Source organism: Zootoca vivipara, chromosome 3, assembly GCF_965207765.1.
Source record: "Zootoca vivipara chromosome 3, rZooViv2.hap1.1, whole genome shotgun sequence".
Taxonomy (NCBI): Eukaryota; Metazoa; Chordata; class Lepidosauria; order Squamata; family Lacertidae; genus Zootoca; species Zootoca vivipara.
The window spans coordinates 13,783,871-13,804,317 of record NC_142586.1 but is presented as its reverse complement, the minus strand read 5'-3'; the positions used below and the strand labels follow the sequence as shown (position 1 = coordinate 13,804,317).

General features: G+C 43.3%; 1 long non-coding RNA gene across 1 annotated transcript; it reads right to left on the bottom strand.

Moving 5' to 3' along the window:
• Positions 1–536: 536 nt before the first annotated feature.
• LOC148686168 (uncharacterized) lies at positions 537–20,447 on the bottom strand. The gene is made up of 3 exons (XR_015949302.1): positions 20,333–20,447; positions 6,863–6,971; positions 537–664 (listed from the first exon to the last, which is right to left on the bottom strand). It is a non-coding gene; the product is annotated as an uncharacterized LOC148686168 (long non-coding RNA).

The window sequence follows — 20,447 nt, the reverse complement described above, 5'->3', positions numbered from 1 at the left end:
TACTGGTGAGTTCCAGCTGGAAAAAAATCCCTGGTACCATGTAAGTATTGCATTCAATACATAGAGAATGGATGAAGATAGTGCAAAGTTCACCTAGTGTTAGCAAGGTTTAGTTTTATGTCAAGCTTGAACAGTTAGAAGATCCAGAATATAAGGTACTATATTGTACTCCATATATTGTACACTGATAAAGATACAGAGAGGCAAAACTAACAATATTAATCAAGGAATGACTCATGGTAGATATTTGTTTAATATTGTTTGGTTTTCTTTCATTATATCTACAATATAACATAGAGTGAAATATATACTTATTTTTAAAGGTAAACAATGTTTCTGTGCACTCTGGTTTCCGTCATAATGTCCCGTTGCATCAGAAGCGGTTTAGTCATGCTGGCCACATGACCCAGAAAGCTGTCTGTGGACAAACGCCAGCTCCCTGAGCCTGAAAGCGAGATGAGCGTAACCCCATAGTTGCCTTTGACTGGACTTAACCGTCCAGATGTCATATACCCTGATTACCTTTTTTTAAATGTGCCGAGTCTTGTTATTGTTTATCCTTTGGCTTCGAGGACCCCTTCTCTCTCTTTACTTTATCCTGGGATTTTAGTTTTATGTAAGCCAGTAAGTGATCCAGATTGAAAAGCTTGGTCTGTGTAGCATTCTGAGAAATAAAAATTAATTATTAGCACGATGAGATTTGAACACTAAATGCTTGCTGACAAAGCCTTGCAAGTGCTGATTTCACTGCCACTGTTAAGGATGTCAAATGAGGGTGTGGCGTGAACTAAAGTTTAATGAATGGGCCAGGGTTCCTCACCTAAACTACTGTTCCTAGCATCTTGGGTAAATTGCCATTGGCCTCGTTTCCCTTGAGAAATGGGCCCAGAGTGTGCCTTTTAATTTTAGGAACAAGAAAGGATTATCAAAGATAAATGAATTCCAACATAATTGAATTCTGGGGTCCCTGGCACCATGTAATTTTGGCTCTCAGCGGTAACTGATATTGTCCAAGGAGAAATTGCACACTTGTTGGTTGAAATTATAAAGGAAGGGCAATAGATGAAGTGCATGTAAATACAAATTGCTTGTACACTGTTGATTTATGTTAATCAAACACGCAATTAGACTAGTCACGCACTAGACAGGTTGGAGCCGTGATTTCCAACTGGTTTTTCTTAACAAGGCTTGGCCATGCTCTGTATGGTATTACACCTACAATAATAATGTAGCCTATTATAAAAGGGAAGTATTTTAGAAAGCTATAATATAATATTATAAAAGGGAAGTATTTTAGAATGCTAAGATAATTTTAGAATGAAAATCTTTCATGTGAATGATAGGGAGACAAGAGCTTCCACAAGGTTTAGCCTGGAGAAGAGAAGGTTAAGGGGTGATATGATAGCCATGTTCAAATATATAAAAGGATGTCATATAGAAGAGGGTGAAAGGTTGTTTTCTGCTGCTCCAGAGAAGCGGACACGGAGCAATGGATTCAAGCTACAAGAAAGAAGATTCCACCTAAACATTAGGAAGAACTTCCTGACAGAGCTGTTTGACAGTGGAATTTGCTGCCAAGGAGTGTGGTGGAGTCTCCTTCTTTGGAGGTCTTTAAGCGGAGGCTTGACAGCCATCTGTCAGAAATGCTTTGATGGTGTTTCCTGCTTGGCAGGGGGTTGGACTGGATGTCCCTTGTGGTCTCCTCCAACTCTATGATTCTAAGGTTTGCATAATAAGTGTGTGCTACTTGTGGGGAAATGCAGGTGTGTGTCTGAGGGCACCTGATATTATTTTTAGCCCATTTTAAGATTACTGTATTCATTTGGGAGAACCTTTTAAGAGAATGCAGTTACTTCCAAGTGGTCTGGGAGTATTTTTTTTACAGCTCTTTTCAGCTGTATGCAACACCTTTTGACTGGAAGAAGAAAGACAGACTACAATTGTCCAGAGTATTCCTAGCTGGTGAGTTGCTCCTTGATGCTGTGCTGCAAGGAGCATTAGCTCTAAAATTATAATGCCTTCTGGGGTTTGTAGTCTTGGAATATACCATCAACTTGCAACTTGATCACCTGCAGTTTGATGAGCTTGCATTTCTCAGGAGCTCTGTCTAGAGTGAGGAGCAGTTCTAGACCCGTGGTTCCCAACGTGGGGCACACGCCCCACAGGGGGGCAATTTGATTTTTAAGGGGGGCAATTTGAGAATGAGATTTATTATTATTAGTCATGGGGGTGCATCAGGATTTTAGAGATGCTAGGTGGGGCATGGCAAAAAATAAATAAATGGTTGGGAACCACTGCACTAGACGATCTGTGTTAATTTTAATGGCTGTTGTCAATGAAATCTTATGACTGCATTGACAGGTCTGGAATCCTGGGACAAATCTATTCTTTATCTCCACTGCCCCAGCCACACACACAGACTTTTTTGTGATAGGCCAGGCTTCTACTCCAATGCCAGAATTTACTCTCCTTTGATTCTTGCCACACGGGAGTTCAGCATGAAAAAAGGACAGGCTCTAAAGTCTACAAGAGGAGGAAGGATTAAATATAAAACTGGCGAAGAGCCACACTGAAGGATTGTAATGTCGGTGTTTGCAGTACTCTAGATTTACTGTGACCAGTGTCTTAATGACTGTGGGGGAAATTACCACAAAGGGAGGGAAACCAGCTGCAGTTGCTGAAACTATAGTAAAGGAAGCCAGTTTAAATGAAAGCTAGCCATTTACTATGCCTTGAAAAAGCACAGTATTTTCTCAGGGTGGTAATTGACAGCAGTATTTCACAAGGCCTTGGATAAACTACAGAACAATATAATACTGACATCTACAGCAGCTAGGGATTCCACCAATATGCGTTTATCTCTTAAATTGCCATTGGTTTTATGATATTTAGATGTTATGTTTTGAAATTGCTTAGTGTAGTCATAAAACACTGTGATTATGCAGTCATCACTTTCTAATAATGCCTTCATGCACACTTGGGAGGCCAGCTCACAAAGATACAATCAGGTGATTTAAAAACAAGAGGGGAAATTCTTGATTTTGTTAATTAATAAAAAAACTATAAACACTGTTCTCTTCTTTTCTTTCCATTAAAGAGGACATACCTGAGACCAGTTCAATGTTGATATGCTTAGCCCACCGGTGATGGGAAAATAACCCTTCTGCAAATTTTGATGCCTTGCAGCATATTGGTCATTCAGTCTGAACTCCTTTTTCGTGTGAGTTATTTTGAAACATTTTTGCTCACAACTAAGTAAGAAACAAATCACAGAGTGCTAACTACATTCCAGATGGTTCTGCTCTTGTTACATCCAAAAGAAAAATTAACGGGAGGGGGAAGCTAATATTTTAAAACAAGGTTGACTAAGCTTGATTGAGCTTTCCCCTGAAGCACATCATGTCCTCTTTCTGAGAGCGGTCTTGCAAGTTGCAAAGATAAAGACCTAGATTTCTTAAGTAATCACTGGATGAGTTATTGGATTCAGATGTATTTGAGATGCACTGGGATCCATCCAGGTAAGTTCTCCTCAGTCAATCCCATTGAAATTAGTTGTGTCTATTAATTTTAATGGGTCTACTTTGAGGTATGACTAGCAAGGGATTCAACCCAGTGTTCCCGTTTTCTCTTGCTCTCTAAAACACACACTCAGTTTGGTTTTAACAGAATTCAGTAAAACAACTACAAGTTTCCAACTTCTGCAGTGTGTTGAGATCTTAAAGTGGCATGCAAAGTTTAGCCAAATTGAGACACCGACTTTTTACCTAATTCTTTCCTGGAAAGCATTAAGCTTGGCAAAACCGTTATTGCTCAAACTGCATTTAACGACAATGAACTGCATAGAGGCAGACGTCTGTGACTCTCAAGGCAGTTACAGTAACTGAATTTTGGAGTGAACTTAAAAGTTTAAAAATAAGCTCTACAAAGCTTCCTCTCCTTATTCACCCTCCCTGAAAGAATATAGATACATAGAGCACCATCAAAGTATCTCGGTTCCAGCCATTAGTTTGCATTCTGTTGCTACTGTCCAGAAAGAAGGAAGGCTTTGCTAAGGAACGGCATTGCTGAGGATGCAAATAGACCCACTATTGCAGATGTGTCTGTTTTTTGCTCTATCACTAGTCATAGCCAGCTGCAACAGGTCAAGCATTTACCCTGCAATACTTGCTATATGTGTATTCTCTGAACTAAATCCCACTTAATTCAATGAGACTCATCCTTGGGTAATGGGTGTTTGATTGAAGCCTTGTTATCTATCTCCCTGCCCCTTTTGAAACATCTTGTTGAGCCTTGAAGAAGAAGAGAGTATCCCGCTGTTTGCCATTTTGACCTGCTTTCTAATACCTCTGCATCATTAATTACTGTTTTTATTGTATTTAAATAACATTTTGTCTAGAAACATGGATGACTGCAAGTTGGCAATTCCTGACCATGACAGGGAGTTCAGAACAATCCTTGACTTAAGCCAGGCATCCCCCAAACTTCAGCCCTCCAGATGTTTTGGACTACAATTCCCATCATCCCTGACCACTGGTCCTGTTAGCTAGGGATCATGGGAGTTGTAGGCCAAAACATCTGGAGGGCCGCAGTTTGGGGATGCCTGACTTAAGCTTTCAAAACTCATCATGCCCAATCAGCTGCATACATGTTGAAAGAATTGTCACCAGTATAACAATATTCAAAATATTAATCTGGACGGTGAATTGAGTTCTTGTCTTATAAGCCTACATCCATTGCGATCTCATCTTTGGTTTGTTCTGCCAGCCAAGTGCCAAGAGCAATAATGACTGACTGCCAGTTGGCCATTAGCCTTTTCACTAGTCCTGAAAAGTCATACTGAGGAAATCCATAAAGTTTTCATATGTGTTGAAAAATGTATATATTTCCATGTAGGGTATGACTAATGGCAATGCAAGCAGACGGCTTGTTCATGTTTAAAGCTGTATAATGGAGCCACATCCTTAAACACCCAGTTTTGGCATCGAAAGCAGTGTGAGAGGTGAGCGAGGTTGTCTTTCTTGGAGCTCTTTTCCAGTTTGGTTCCTCAAGCTGTGCATAACATAGTTGCCTGAAACTGCCACCCTAGGAAATACTTAACCCTATGCCACATTTACACAAGTCATTTCTTTTTGTAGAATAGTAGCCCAAAACACTGCTGAGAGAAATACCGCACATTATATTGATAAATGAGTACTGTATAAGCTCCCCAAAGCATGCTTGGGCTGTGATACATTTTGTATCAGCACAGTATAAATTTTAGAGATGCACTATCTCCACAGAGATACCTAGGATTGCAGCCCTGATTTCTTGGAATGGGACTCCCTCCAGTAACTCCCATAATCTACATTTTCTCATTAGATGTCAGCAGTTATTCTTGCCAATTCAGGAAAGGTAACTTTTAATGAAACTTTGAGAACATTCTTCTGGTGCAAACGTCTGCTCCTTCGGCACATTTCTATTTTATATAGACTTACCTTCCAAGTCCCGGACTGCAGAATCCGGGACCGGCAGCCGTGTGACACCGGAAGTTGCGTCGACGTAACTTCCGGTGTCGCTTTGCCCTTCTATGGGCACCAAAAATGTCCGCCGCCGGCTTCAAAAGTAGCTTCTACGCATGACCGGAAGTGCGTAGATGCAACTTCCGGTGTCGCCCCGCCCATCTATGGGCACCAAAAATGGCCGCTGCCGACACCGGAAGTCGCGTCTCCGCACTTCCGGTCATGTGTAGATGCGACTTTTGAAGCCGGCGGCGGCCATTTTTGGTGCCCATAGAAGAGCAAATCAGAAAGAAAAAAAATGGCTGCTGGCAGGAGAAAATAACAGAAAAAAACGGGAGACGAAGTGATACGGGGGACCACCGGGAAAAGGTAAGTAAAAACGGGGGGTTTCCCGGGGAAAACGGGGTACTTGGCAGCTATGTATGTAGATGATATGGCTCTTAGCTTTACTTTGGATTGACTTGCTGCTTAAAAACCAGCTACTTTTTCATACTTCTGTAAATGCTGAGTGAATCTTCTCTATTCCATGCTAAGCATACTAACATCTAAAACATTAATAGTTCCTGCCATGATACAAAAACTATTTTGGTGGAGGAAGTATGGAGAGTGCAACATTTAATATCTCCTATAGGTCAAATAATGCTGACCTGTATATGGTGAGTTCTGGCATCTATTTTTCAAGAAAAATAGCACTGAATGCAACCCAATGCATAATCTCAAAGTCCCAAGCATGTTATCCCTTAACAACTCAATAAGCCTTTCCTTGCTTGTCTGGTGGTGCCACCAGTCTGTCTTCCTTTGCTTTTAAAGGTAATGAAACAATGCTACTCTTCTCTGAAGTCATGGTCAACCCCATATGCTTCTTTCAAGTTGACCTGCAAATTAATTGTTTTGCAGCAACCATAAAGGTTACCTTGAGGATCACCAGCCTTCTTGGATAATGGTCACGTTTTGAATTTCGATAGTCCTGGGGGCACACATAACACAAGATGGCTGCTGCAGAGTGCAGCATAACACAAAATGGCTGCCATGGGGAGCAGGACAGAACCCAAAATGAGAGAGACTACCATCCCAAGTGACCGTTTGCTTACAGTGGGAAATCAGCTGTATCCAGCTGGTCCTCATTATGAAGGTCTCTTTCACATACACTCTCTGACTAATCCTATTGGTGTCTATGACCACCATGGAGCATTCTTCAGTACCAGGAACAATAGACAAAGTAACCACACCACGCTCATTTCACATTAATCACTTAGAAGGTACCTCCACATTTTACCCCATGACATCCTAGGAGGGCTAGAGACTTACTTTTCCGTCTTCATGGGTGCATGGTGGCTGCAGGTGCTGGGTTGGTATCGACTTACCTTTCTAGGGCAACTTCTTATTATCACTTTCAAATATCAATAGTGAGGTTAGCTGAGGGTTTGAATGAACTGACTGTCCCACGATGACCCAGTTCAACTTCATGGTCTTCTAAAAGGACAGATGAAATTAAGTGTCAATACAGTGATGCACCCTGAGGACTTTAATGGGTGTCTGTAGAAAGGGGGACAGGGCAGAAACAATTCAATGTTGAGTTTTAATTGTTGTAATTCACCCTACTACATTAGGGAAAGGGGCATGTAATTACACACACACAAACACACACAAACACACACACATACACACACAGGGATATGTGCCTGTCCTGGAAATTTGGTGTCCCTCTTGCTTCCTTCCACAATAATAATTAGTAGCCATCTTAAGGTCAGCTTAAGATGGCTACTATTTTTTTTTTTTTTAAGAGAACAGGATAGAAATTGCATTAGGCAATCTGCCTTAGGTTATGAGAGAGCATACAATGATGCTGTAATACCGAGAAAGCAAGGAGCTAACCTTCCTTGCCTTTGATTGCAGATCTCCCTGGCTATTCCCCCCTCCCATCTACTGGATTTTCCTTAATGTAAAGCACTTCTGCTTGTACGAGACAGAGCACCCAATGTCCACTGATCCCTCTTAATCACTGCAGCCTCTGTCTCACCTAAAAGGTGGTTCCTGAGGGTTGGGGGACCCTCTGGATAAGAAGGCATAGAGGACTTGCAGTAGGTAGACAGGACCGAGGAAAATTTGGTTCCTAGATGTCCCTATTTTTATTGGAGAAAGGTTGGAGGATATGTGCCTTGTGCGAGTGGATCACATTTCACTAGTGCACAGCCACCATTGTATAAATCCTTGATTTCCAACTCTCAAAGATGTAGGACAGGAAGTAAGGATAGGGATTTGGAAGAACTCTTGGAATGCAAGTGAATGCATGAGTGCACAGTGTTAGGCAGCAAGCCTATACCCACTTACCTGGGGGTAAGCCCCATTGAATTCTGTAGAACTTCTTTCTGTACCATGTCTTCATAATACCTCTCACATGGCCAGAATGTTAAGCAGATCTGTGCAAGGAACCATTTCAAAGCTGCACCAGGCCAAAGCTTTTGAGTCACTAGGTTCTGACATGTAATTTTTGCCAAGGGCGCAATTGCTGAAGGACATGCTTTGTTGCTCCTTTTGCTTACACAGTGCCTTGCCCAGGTGGGCGTCTGTGGGGGTGGGCGAAAGCTTTCTCCCTATGGAAAATAAACATTGCACCTCTGGAAGGCACTAGCCATTCAGGAATACAAGTCCCATTTCCAACCGTGAGCCACTTCTTGCTATAAGGGGCCTTTGTTTTAGAGAGAGGAGTGGTGGTGATATTTGGTAGTGAAAATAAACATTGGAAAGATGAGGCTTCTCCATGTGGCCCATCCAAGCAAATTCCAAAGAGAGCAGTGTTGCATTCTGAACAAACAACACACTTTGTTGTTGTTGCCCCCCTCAATTTATTATGTTCTCTTTTCTGTTTTATCTACCATTCATTAAAGTAGAGCTATTCATTATTGTAATCTGACTTTTTTTTTTTAATGCAATGATTCAAACATTAAATTAATGGACCACCCTTCTAAATGGTCTGAAATAGAAATTTGATTTGGCAATGCCCATTGCCCATTTCTGTGGGGGAACGTTGATCAAGCCTAAAACTGAAAAGTGGAGGTGTGGGGAATGGAATTGACGATACAGTTTTACATTCTGGTCGCGAGGCAAAATAAACAGGTTTTGTGACTTTCCCGGTTGGGACGGGTCTATTTTTGGTCTGGATGTGGGAAAATGTGACCAAACTCTATTCTGGGTAAATTGCTTCACATGGCATTGAGTTGCCAGTGCCCAGGGAGTTTGCTGGAATAAGAAAGGACAGCTGAAGCCAGAACTTAGTTAATATTTACAGCCTAAGACATTACGATACCTGAGACAGAGAAGCAAATGTCACACTCGGATATCCCTGCGCACCTGAGTTAGAACACCACATGCGCCTTTATCTGGCATTAAAAATAAGAAACATCTATCATTATTGCTGGCCTTTCACGATGATCTAATCTCAGCTTAATAAACAGATATAAATTAGCTTCATATATCCACACATATGCCTACTATGTTCCTTCACATGAGTGGGTAAATGTGAGATGGGAAGCCACAATTAGCCAGCACATCCTGCTAAAGCCAAATCAGGAACGATGGCTAATGGCTTCCAAACATGATACAGAAGCCAAATTTTAATTAAACCCTGCTTTTATACACTGGCTTGTTTGAAAGCCTTTAACCCTAGCTTCCCAGTTCAACATACAGTAATGGAAATCTATGGTTAGCTGTGGCTTCCTGACTTGTTTTCTTGCTTGCGGGACAAAGTGGCTGCATATGGGAGCAACACAGGAAACTGCCTTTTACAGAGCCAGACCATTAGTCCACCTAGCTCAGCATTGTCGACACTGGCTGGCAGCAGCTCTGCAGGGTTTCAGACAAGGGACATTTTCATCTTCCTGCAGATGCCAGGATTTCACCTGGCACTCTGCAGGCAAAGCAGATGCTCTACCCTTGAGCTATGGTAATCTATATATCTGCTTATTAAACTGAGACTTGCTTGTCCAAATGAGGCCAATGACTAGGCCAAGTCCACAATAATGAATGTCAAGGATGTGGGACTTGTTTATTGTTGGTTGGTTGGTTGGTTGGTTGGTTGGTTGGTTGTTAAGCATATGTGTGATTCTGATTACAAAACTGCTCATCACAAACAAAGATCCATTGAAAATGTAACACAATAAAATAACCCCAAGAGCAAAATATTATAAACAAACAAAATGTAAACAGAACCTAAATGAAGCAGCTGTTCCTGTTAGACACAGCAGCAGAGATTAATGGTACAGTCAACACAGAAATAGTAAAAAATAATTTAAAAAGCAGGTCACAGCAACCCATCCATAGTCCTGGAGACCACAAAAGCCTTAAATTGGCATCTAAATGACACAAATGTAGGTTTCATCCTGGGGAGGGCATTCCAGATGTGGCAGGAAAACCGAAAGGGCATTTTCTCTGCTTGCCACATGCCTAATATTTGGAAGGCTGAGGCAACCAGAGAAAGACCTCAGATGAATATCTTAAAAGACTGGACAGGTATAGGAGAAGGCCTTGGTACGTGTGCTGTGTTATGAACTCTGTGAATGCCACTCTTCCCGTTAGCCAAAGAGGCACAACAGTTGGGTCCATCACACACTCCTTCGTGGCAAAAAATTTCCTTTCCAAATTATCTGCCATATGATCTTGGTCAGCTCAGTGGGACCATCTTCCAACAACCTTGTTTTGCAGGTCTCTAATACTTCCATGTTGCCTATTTTCATTTATTTATCGAAAACTGATTTTAGACAATGATTTCACTACAAAAATGAAATTAAAAGCAAGTCAAATAGCAAGAAACAAATGTAGCAATTGGGCTTTAAGAGTTTAACATATTTAAGGTATTTAAAATGTTGTTTAAATGCTTGGCTGAATTGTCATTTTTTCATTCTTTTTCCTGGCACGAAGGAGGAGGAGTAGTTTGGATTTGATATCCCGCTTTATCACTACCCTAAGGAGTCTCAAAGCGGCTAACAATCTCCTTTCCCTTCCTCCCCCACAACAAACACTCTGTGAGGTGAGTGAGGCTGAGAGACTTCAGAGAAGTGTGACTAGCCGAAGATCACTCAGCAGCTGCATGTGGAGGAGCGGGGAATCGAACCCGGTTCGCCAGATTACAAGTCTGCCACTCTTAACCACTACACCACACTGGCTCTCTAGTCTAGAGAACAGCTGGTGCCAGGGCATACCTTGCTTGTAAAGGTATTCAGTAGCTGAGGTGCCACTACCCCCCAAAAATCCCCACTCCCTGAAAATGCAAGCCTCACCTTTCCAAAAGAGACTGTGTTTGGAGAAGGGCATCAGTCAATGATTTTAGTGTGCAGACAGACTGATATGGGGGGAGGCAATCCTTCAAGCAATCCAGTGCTTTAAAGGTAAGTACCAACACTTTGAATTGGACCCAGAAGCAAGTAGGCAGCCAGTGAAGTTCTGTCAAAACAGGTGAGATACACAAGCAGAGCGAGCAGAGACTTTGGCTGCTGCATTGTGGGCTATCTAAAGCCTCTGAACCCCTTTCAAAGGCGGCTCTATGTATAACTCGTTGCATTAAGCCAGACAGGATGTTACCAGAGCATGGATAACTGTGGCCAGATGGAGAAAAGAAGACAGTGGAATTGTGGCAGAGCTTGGATTTGAGCACCATGTGTCTCTGCTCATTATGCCACATGGCCAATGGCTTGCAGGATCAAAGAACAGTTAATGAAATATATTTCTTGAGGTGATGGCAGTCATCTGCAGAGGGCAGATGACTGCCATCACCTAAAGTTCTTAATAATTTCTGACTGGGGAGGGACAGTATACATGCTTGGCAGATCCTTCAGGCTGGATTAAAGAACCCTGATCTGTGGCTCCATGTGCTTTTACTCATTAAATCACACTTTGATGGTCTTTGTATACAAAAGTAAGATGAATCAATGCAGGTGGTGGCTGCTTCTGCTGCCCTGAAACCTTTTGCAGCATTTTGACGGTGGCATTTGGGCTTTGTACAAGGCATGCTTACCAACTCTCTTAACCCATCCTGAGCCTTGAACTAGAGATCAGGATGCACGTTTGCTCCACTGTAAAGTGGCAGCCGGGGTGGGGGGGACGTCAGCTGATTGGACAAAAGAAGGCTATGCGAATTCTCCATCTTCAATCTGTTCACCAAAATAATTCTGAAGTCTGATGCATCCCAGTCTGTGCCTGCTCTTTTATAAAGCATGCTAATACCTCTGTTTACTGACTTTAAAGAAACAGTTTAGATCATTTGGCAACCGTTCATGATGGCCAGGAGCCACCCTCTTAGTACAAGTTCAGTGCTGTAAAAATGTAAACAGTTCCAAATGGGTAACAGCTGGAAGACTGGGGATGTAAGAAGTGGATCTATATTAGCTCACGGAAATGGGGTGAGGGTTGTATGGATGATGACTTTGTTCCACACAGGTTGGCCACATGTCCTGCTTTCCATGCTTTCCATGTGCCCTCCGTACTTGCCCAACTGAAGTTTGGTTTAAAGATAAGCAAATGTAAGAGTGGGGAGAGGAGAGGCCTAGAAGTTGCCCATCAACAATGAGCACCCAGAGAGCAGGCTGAGGAGACACACACAGGTCTCTTGCTGATAGTCTTGCCCACTAGGTACCCCCCTTTCTATTTAAACCCCACTAATTATTTCTAAATATGCACATATTAATTAGCATGTCCAAAATTTATACAAATCCATGTCCTCTTTTTCAGTGATGCTTTTCCTCTTTCTTCGCAATGCAAAAGCAGCCACCCTGGTTCCACATCTGGAGTTTTCAAATATTTGCCGTCCCCCATTGCCATACTGGACAGAAGTGCTGTGTGTCATAAACCATATGCTAGATTTCTGTGGACAACTATGGTAGTAGAAAATTGCTTACGCTTTGCTTGTGTGATGGACTATATATGAGCCAGACCAACATGTTCTGCTTACAAAAAGCCTTTCAGTTGTCCATAATAGGTATGCTTCGGAAGTAGCTAGATATTGCCCCAAATGCCAAAAAAAACAGACTTCCAATACAGGAGGAAATGAAGCCCAAACGTTATCACTTATGTATTACTTTGTAAACAGATCCTTGATTCTAGGTTTGATTGTCTCATCACAACCATTCCACCATCTTCTGTTCCCAGAATCTAGCTGCTGGTCATCTTACTGGGCTCTGTCCTTAACAGATGCCTGACTGTTCCATGTCAGTTACCCTAGAGCAGAATTGTGGAGGCTGCAGTCTTCCAGATGTTGGACTACAGCTCTCATAATATTGGGCCATTGGCTATGTTGGAGTCCAACATCATCTGGAAAGCCACTGGCTGCTCACCCATGCTCAGTCTACAGCATGACTGGCGAACCTTTGGTGAACAATCGCATGTTGCTGAACTACAACTCCCACCAGTCCCTGAGAGTGTAGCCAATGGGTCTGGGATGAGGGGAGCTGCAGTTCAGCAACATGCAGAGGGCCAAAACTTCCGTACACCTGCTCTACACCCATAGATCTTACTCTCTTTGTTTTTCCCTTATTGGTCTTACAAAGCAGGAGCCTGTTCCCCTAAGGTACTTTGAAAAAGCCATCTCCTCCGTACATTCATTCTGCCAAAGTGCTGTGCCTTCCCTCAACCAAGCAAAGATGCTTGTCAATCAGACCAGTGGCGGAGGAAGCCGCTCGAGCACCCGGAGCGGCAAACATGACATGCACCCGGGGGTGGGGCGTCACTATGTAGCATGCATGTGCGGTGTCGCTACGTACAACGCATGCGCCGTACGTAGTGACACTGCACAAGCGGTCTACATAGCGGTTTGCCGGCGGCGTGGTGCCAGGATCCTCTGCTCGCGGTGGAGGATCCTCCACATGTGGCTGTGGCAGAGTGAGGGCTGCTCGCGCCGCCGCGGTGGGGCGCCGCCTTGTCACCCCGGAGATGTGGCACCGGGAACGTACCGCCCTCACCGCCCCCCATTGCAATGCCACTGAATAAGACCTGTCCTCATCTTAAAGCAATTATTTCACCCTAAAGGTTTTGTATAGACATCAGACTTCCACTCTAAATACGCAGTGCATTTAGCAAAATAAGAATGGAAGCAGTCGTTCTCTTCATTTAACTTCTCTGGCATGGATTTTTTTTGCGTTTGGGGGGGGGGTTGCATTTTTTTATTTTTTAAAAAGCCCTGAATGAGGCTGTTCATTCATACGCAATAAGGAGAGCTGGAGACTGTATTTATTTTGTCCATTTAGATTTTAATCTTCGGCAAGCCACATGAGATGGCGCTCATCCAAGGCTCTAGTTCCCCTTGGAGCACATTTGTAGAAGCCGTTTTCAGAAGGATGGCTCATAAAACACTAAACAGCATAATATATCTGATAAAAGAAACCACCCCCCTGCCACTATTTCCTAGTGGGAAGAAATATTAAACCTGCCTCCTCCTGCCCTCAAGCACTTCCCATCCTACCTTCAGCCATTGCGGCGCTGGTCGTTTGCAACAATTGCATTGCACTGAAAAGCAGACAGATGGGCTGGTGCTCGTGTGGACGTTTCTAGAAAGGCCACCACAGCATCGGCATGGCATTTATTGAGCAATGTCACATACCTGTGCCAAAACGTTTGACAAGAGGCGCAACAAGAATCTCTACCAGAGGATCCACTGTTTGAGATCAAGTTGCTGGCGGGACCAACGCTTATGTGAACAGTTTTGATCTTAGAGCCAAATGTGACTGGGGAAACCAAAGTAGGAGAAAACAAGCTTGCTCCCTCTTCCATGTGACAACCATTGAGATATTTGAAGATGGCTATCATATCTCCTCTCAGTCTCCTCTTTTCCAGGCTAAACATACCCAGTTCCTTCAACCATTCCTCATAAGGCTTGGTTTCCAGACCCTTAATCTGAAGGCAGCCCTGTTTAGGGAAGCTGTGAATGTTTAATAGAATATTTTATTTTAATATTTTGTTGGAAGCCACTCAGAGTGGCTGGGGAAACCCAGCCAGATGGGTGGGGTATAAATAATAAATTATCATCATCATCATCTTCGTCGTCATCATCATCTTGGTTGCCTTCCTCTGCACATGTTCCAGCTTGTCAATATCCTTCTTGAATTGTGAAGTTGTAAGCTAAAGAAGCTGTCCCTAACTGCTATGAAAAACTGTGCAAAAATGTTTTGAAGGTACCGTGTGGCTGAGAGATCATGATGCAGATATGTTGGTATTTCCAAATGGCAGGGACGGGGAATCTGGGCCTCTCCAGACAATGATGGACAGAAACTCCCACCAGTTCAACAACGTCTGGAGTGCCACAGGTTCTCCATCCCTGCCTTTAGACATGTGGATGTTATTGCAGGACAACAGATGTGAAATAACTGTGTGACTGAAGGATGAGTTGTATGAATCTCTTAATTTTTTGATAGAGACTTAAAAATAAAAAACTTGATGAAACATCCTAGTCTGGATCCAAAGGGCTGATGACCTTGCAAAGGAATTAAGAAAGTCATTGTCCAATGGGATGTTCATTCTTGAATGTTCTTTTCCCCAGCTGATGTGTGATTTTCTTTGAAGACCGGGCAGCTGTAATGGAAATGCTAGGACCTTTAAAGAACATGGAGTTCTCTGCAGCACAAGCTGTGTCCTGGCTTTTTCTGATAGCTCAGAGAAAATCCAAAACTATTTATGCCTCTTTTTCTTTTTCTTGCACCAACTCAAATATAGCAACAAGAAAATGCCACATAACTCATGAAGTAAAGGCTGGTCTGTGCCAAGGGTAATATTTGCATTTGGGAAACATGACCCAGATTGTATGAAGCAGTAGCCTCCGCACGGCCTCCGAGGTTTCTTTTGGCTGGATGTTTATGCGGACAGTCTTTGCTGTTCATTCATTTAATGGCTGAGAGGCAGCTGAGTGTTTTTACATGAAGAAACTGGAATACCTCAGTTTTTACTATTTTGAACCACGCTGAATGCTGTCTTCACTGCGGCACTGGGGGAAATGTGGCAAAGTGAACACAGTGCTCCCAAGGTTCAGAAACAGTGAAACTGATGTGCTGGGCTCTGGGCAAACAAGTGCCCCTTGTGTTCTGTGGTTCTCAGCTTGGTTTTCCAGTGGGCTGAGCTCCACTGACAACTCTGTTCTGAGGCCTTACTCTGATGCATTTGTTTCCCTTGAGGGCTGCCAGGACTCAGTTGAAGAAGAAGAAAAAAAGTGGCATGATATGGCCTCTGACATTTAAATGATGCAATGCCCTTTAATAAGAAACTGATGTGTATCTTAAGAAGGTGGCCATGCACGAGGCAAAATCCTTGTTGGCACATGCATGTCTGGCCGGGGGGGGGGAGGAGGAGGAGAGAGCTAGCAGGAAGAGACAAGAGGTGTCTCTCCCCCAAATTGTAAAACAAAATGGAGAGTTTTGCTGGGTTTTGATTCTGGGTTCCCTGACTTCCAGATTCAGCTCAGCCATAGAAGCACACCTGGGACCTTATGCAACTTTAACAATTGCAAAACTGTGCTTCTCCAGTGATCTTCCAAGGGGAACCATACCAAGCTAGGTTCTGTCTCTAAAACTGTTCACCTCTTGTGTAACAATATGGCAACTTGGCTAAACGTCTTAGTATTGAGAATAGGGCTTTTATCTTCTTGATTTTAACTATCGGTATTGAGATCCCTTACTAGGGGTAGGGTGGGGGTGAGGCTGGCGAGGAAGGCCGCTGGACTTCCAGTTGTCACCCCATCAGCTGAGTGTTGGTTTCAGATTTGCACTGCTTCTTAGTGCTTGTCTTTCTGCATCATACAGGGGTACAGAGAACTGCATTCTGAGGAAGACCCACAATAAGAGCTGAGTGCATATGAATTCTGACATGAATATTATTACATCGTCTGAAGGTTTTTTTTTAGTAATGTTGCAATGTTCCTTGGGCTTTATTGTTTTTGCTGGTGCTCTCGCCAGGGCCATGAATGGAGAAGTTATTTTGCTTCCTTAAATGAAATTCCATGTGGCTTCTGTCCCAGCTTTGTTCTCCTCACGTTCGTGTATGTTTACTCGACTCCTTTGTTCCAGATGGGTTTCTCCGCACTGGTGTAAACTTGCCAAAAAATCATCAGAGGACACTGATCCTCAAAATGCCCAAGTTCTCAAGAATGCAGCCCCTGGGGCCAGGAATGATTTCATCAAAAGTGACTTTCCAGCCACTCTGAAACCTTTCATGTCTCTTGTGAAATCTGCCATCTTCAGGCAAACAAATCAAGAGCCAGATGATTGTCATAAATGCTCAGATACTCCAGCAACTTAAAGCCCCTCTTATTTTATCAAAGCAGACAAGAGTGCTGTGACTACACTGATCAGGTATGAAGCTGCTAGAAAGACACACGTGAGTTCGACTGGCTGTCAGCTCCCTGACAGCAGCAACCACTTCTCATCGTTTCAAAGTTATAATCAAAATAAGTATTTGGGAGTTTGGGGGTACCCAAATGTGCTTTGTGACCCTTCTAAGCTTCTGACAAATTTTTACTGCCGTTTATATTTGTACTTAAAAGCACAGTAGGTGCCACGAGAATTTATTTTTTCTTTCTTTCTTTTCTTTTTAAGAAGAGGAGGAGTTTGGATTTGATATCCCACGTTATCACAACCCGAAGGAGTCTCAAAGCGGCTAACAATCTCCTTTCCCCTCCTCCCCCACAACAGACACCCTGTGAGGTGAGTGGGGCTGAGAGACTTCAAAGAAGTGTGACTGGCCCAATGTCACCCAGCAGCTGCATGTGGAGGAGCGGAGACACGAACCCGGTTCACCAGATTACGAGTCTCCCACTCTTAACCACTACACCACACTGGCTCTCACGAGAATTTATTTTTGCCAAACTAAAAGAGGGAAATTGGATTTTACTAGGGAGGCATTAATATTATTGGACTTTGCTTTCTGTGACTTAAGGTAGGAATTTGACCTTGTAAGGAACAATTGGGCATAAAAAGGGAAGCAATGAATCTTCTCAATTATGGATTTTCTCAATTTTGCACCCTCTTGACTTAGTATCCTGTGCAGGAGAACTGTCTACACTGCCCTAAATCCGGCGCTGGAAAAGGAAGCCACACAGCAGATCCTATGCACAAAAAACTGGCGTATCGGGGAGAAGATGTGAGAATTGATCTACTTGACATCAACTGGCCTCTATGGTATAAAGTAGGACAACCCAGATACAAGTTAACCACCTCCAAGAGAACTAGGTCAGCATTCCCCAATGTGGCCCTCCAGATATTTCTGTACTATAGTTCCCATCATCTTTGATCATTGGCTCTACCAACTGGGGCTGCTGGGAGTTATAGATCAACTGATTCAAACAATTGTGGCACAATGAGCACATCTGAGGTAGGAAGGGCCAACTGAACCTAGAAAAACCAAGGGCAATTTTTGGACAGCTAAACACACCACCGTCATGAGTATGGCATTTGCAGGCTGACACAGAGATGCTACAGAATGTAGAACTGCAGCAATTTTGTGGCAGAATAAAACATCTGTTGCTAGAAGGTTGCACATGTTAAGAAAGCAAAGACATAAATCCCATTCTTCAGACAGTGGCAGATTTTGCTTTTTGTGCTAGACTCAGTGGGATTTCAATCAAGTCCTCTTGGAACTGTCAAGCCCAATTCCAAGGTTGCTGCTACTGCAAATTTCCCTATATTGCTGTTTTTCTTTATCTCTTCCATTTCCAATTTCTCTTTGGACCAGCATTTTCCAATATGGAGGTGGCCAGTTCAGACAAACCAAAAAGCAGCAAGAAAATTATTGCCTTGTCTTGCATCAGCTACATTATAATAGTTGGTACCTTCCACATAGGTGGAATCTACACACCCGAAAATGCTTTTTTAAAAAAAGGTTTTGAAAAATACATTGAATTTGGCATAGCTCACTGTTGCCATCTAGTGTCACATTTGTATATTGCACTTTATAACACATTTAAATGTTTTGTTTGCAGCTGTATAGCTGAGTCCCTAGTTGCTTCTCAGTAATCTTTCCACCTCAGAGGTGGCCCACCAAAAGCTGTTGAACTGCAACTCCCACCATCCCAGATAATTGCCCATGCTGGCTGGGACCGATGGGAGTGGGAGTCCAACAACATTTGGAGACCTGTAGGTCCGTTGGTGGCCCTGATGCTAAAGAAGGGCTTGAGCCACTTGTCTGCATTCCTAGAATGGTTGGAATGTGTGACGATAGAGCTTATAATTCAGAGTTATTCCTTTAGTATCAAGATTGTGAGGTAATGTGAGGGCTTGTCCTAAAGTCACATGTCTCAGGCAGTTTCAAAGGGAGAGAGCAGAATTTCCCAAACTTAGTCTTCAGCTGTTTTGGGAATACAATTCCCATAACCCCTGACCACTGGTCCTGCTAGCTAGGGATGATGGGAGTTGTATTCCAAAAACAGCTGGAGACCCAAGTTTGGGAAATCCTGACCTAGAGGTTGTTACACAGGTTTGTCTTGGAGGTGATGAACTTTTGGCCCTCAAGCAAACATGGACAATGGCCAAGGATAATAGATCTCATAGTACACTAACATCAGGAGGGCCACAGGTCCCTCACCCCATCTTAAAGACTCTGGGGAACAAAGTCATTCCAACATATTTCTCTAGGGCAGTGTTTCTCAAACTTGGGTCTCTCACTGTTGTTAGACTACAACTCCCATCATGCCCTAGCTAGCAGGACCGGTGGTCAGGGATGATGAGAGTTGTAGTCCAACAACAGCTGGAGACACAAGTTTGAGAAACACTGCTCTAGTTTGTGGACCCAGAATCACTCACTCAAGGTGCCCAGGGTGCCAGAAGTGAAGAAAAAGGTATTGACTGAATCATTACAGCAGGTAACATAGCAGTTGAGCTTTTTCTTATCCGGACATGCGTTTTCCTCTGCTTCAAAGGAGAGTTTGTACAGATGAAACTGGGCCTCTCTAGCCATGCTAACTAATGAAGGCAAGGAGAGAAACTGAGCTGTTCTGACTTTGTTGAGTGCTCAGGGGCTTCACTATCAATGGCCCTGCTTCCATGTTTCAAGAGTAGAGCCAGGGCTTTGTTTTCGGATTCTCCAGTAGGTAGTTACAACAAGGGGGGCCCCACAGTGTAAGGCACAAACACAGGGCCGGCTCTAGGGGAAGGCTGGGTGGCACGGGGCGCCAGGGGAGCGCCACGCAGCAGAGCTGCACCTGCCCACCAGCCGCGGCAAGAAACAGGGCGGGGCGGGGGCGCCGGAGCGATCTCCGCACCACGGTGCCAGGGCGCCCAACATGCTTAAGACGGCCCTGCACAAACACAACCAACCAAACTCTTTGCTGTTCACCCTTTTTGATGGTATTTCCCAATCCCCCCCTTTGCAAACATCTTCCACAAACAGAAACAAGGCGCACAATGCAGAACAGCAACACACTTAAAATAATGCCACAAGTGGAAGAATTTAGCGCCCGGCAGTGTCTCCATTTCATGACCCTCCTCATTCTCCCACCTCCATTGACGACTCCCATGATTCTGGAGGGTAGGCCCAGCCCAATGTTTTAGGATATTGCACTTTCCAAGAAAGAAACAAGGAAACATTTTCCATTCTTTCCTTTTTCTTTTTGGCACAAGTAGTTGTAAATTATTTCCAGGGACAACAAATCTACTTCAGGAAAATAAGGGAACAAAAACAAGTGTCACCATCCTCATGAAAATAGTTATGAGATCAACCATATAACGCAGTTGGGAAGCAAGGGAAGGTGGAAACCAATTTCCTTTTCAGAGTTTTACAGTGTTCTATTCTTAAAAAACAACAAAAACAAACCATCCTATTGGAGTAAACCCATTAAAATCAATGGATCTCATGTGTTTGTACTTTACCTGAGTATAATTAATGATGGATTATCGCCCGGTATCCTGCAGAAAAGTGTGCTCCTTTCCTGCTACTAATATGTTTGCAATGTTTCTATAGCCCTTTCCACCCAGACATATCCCT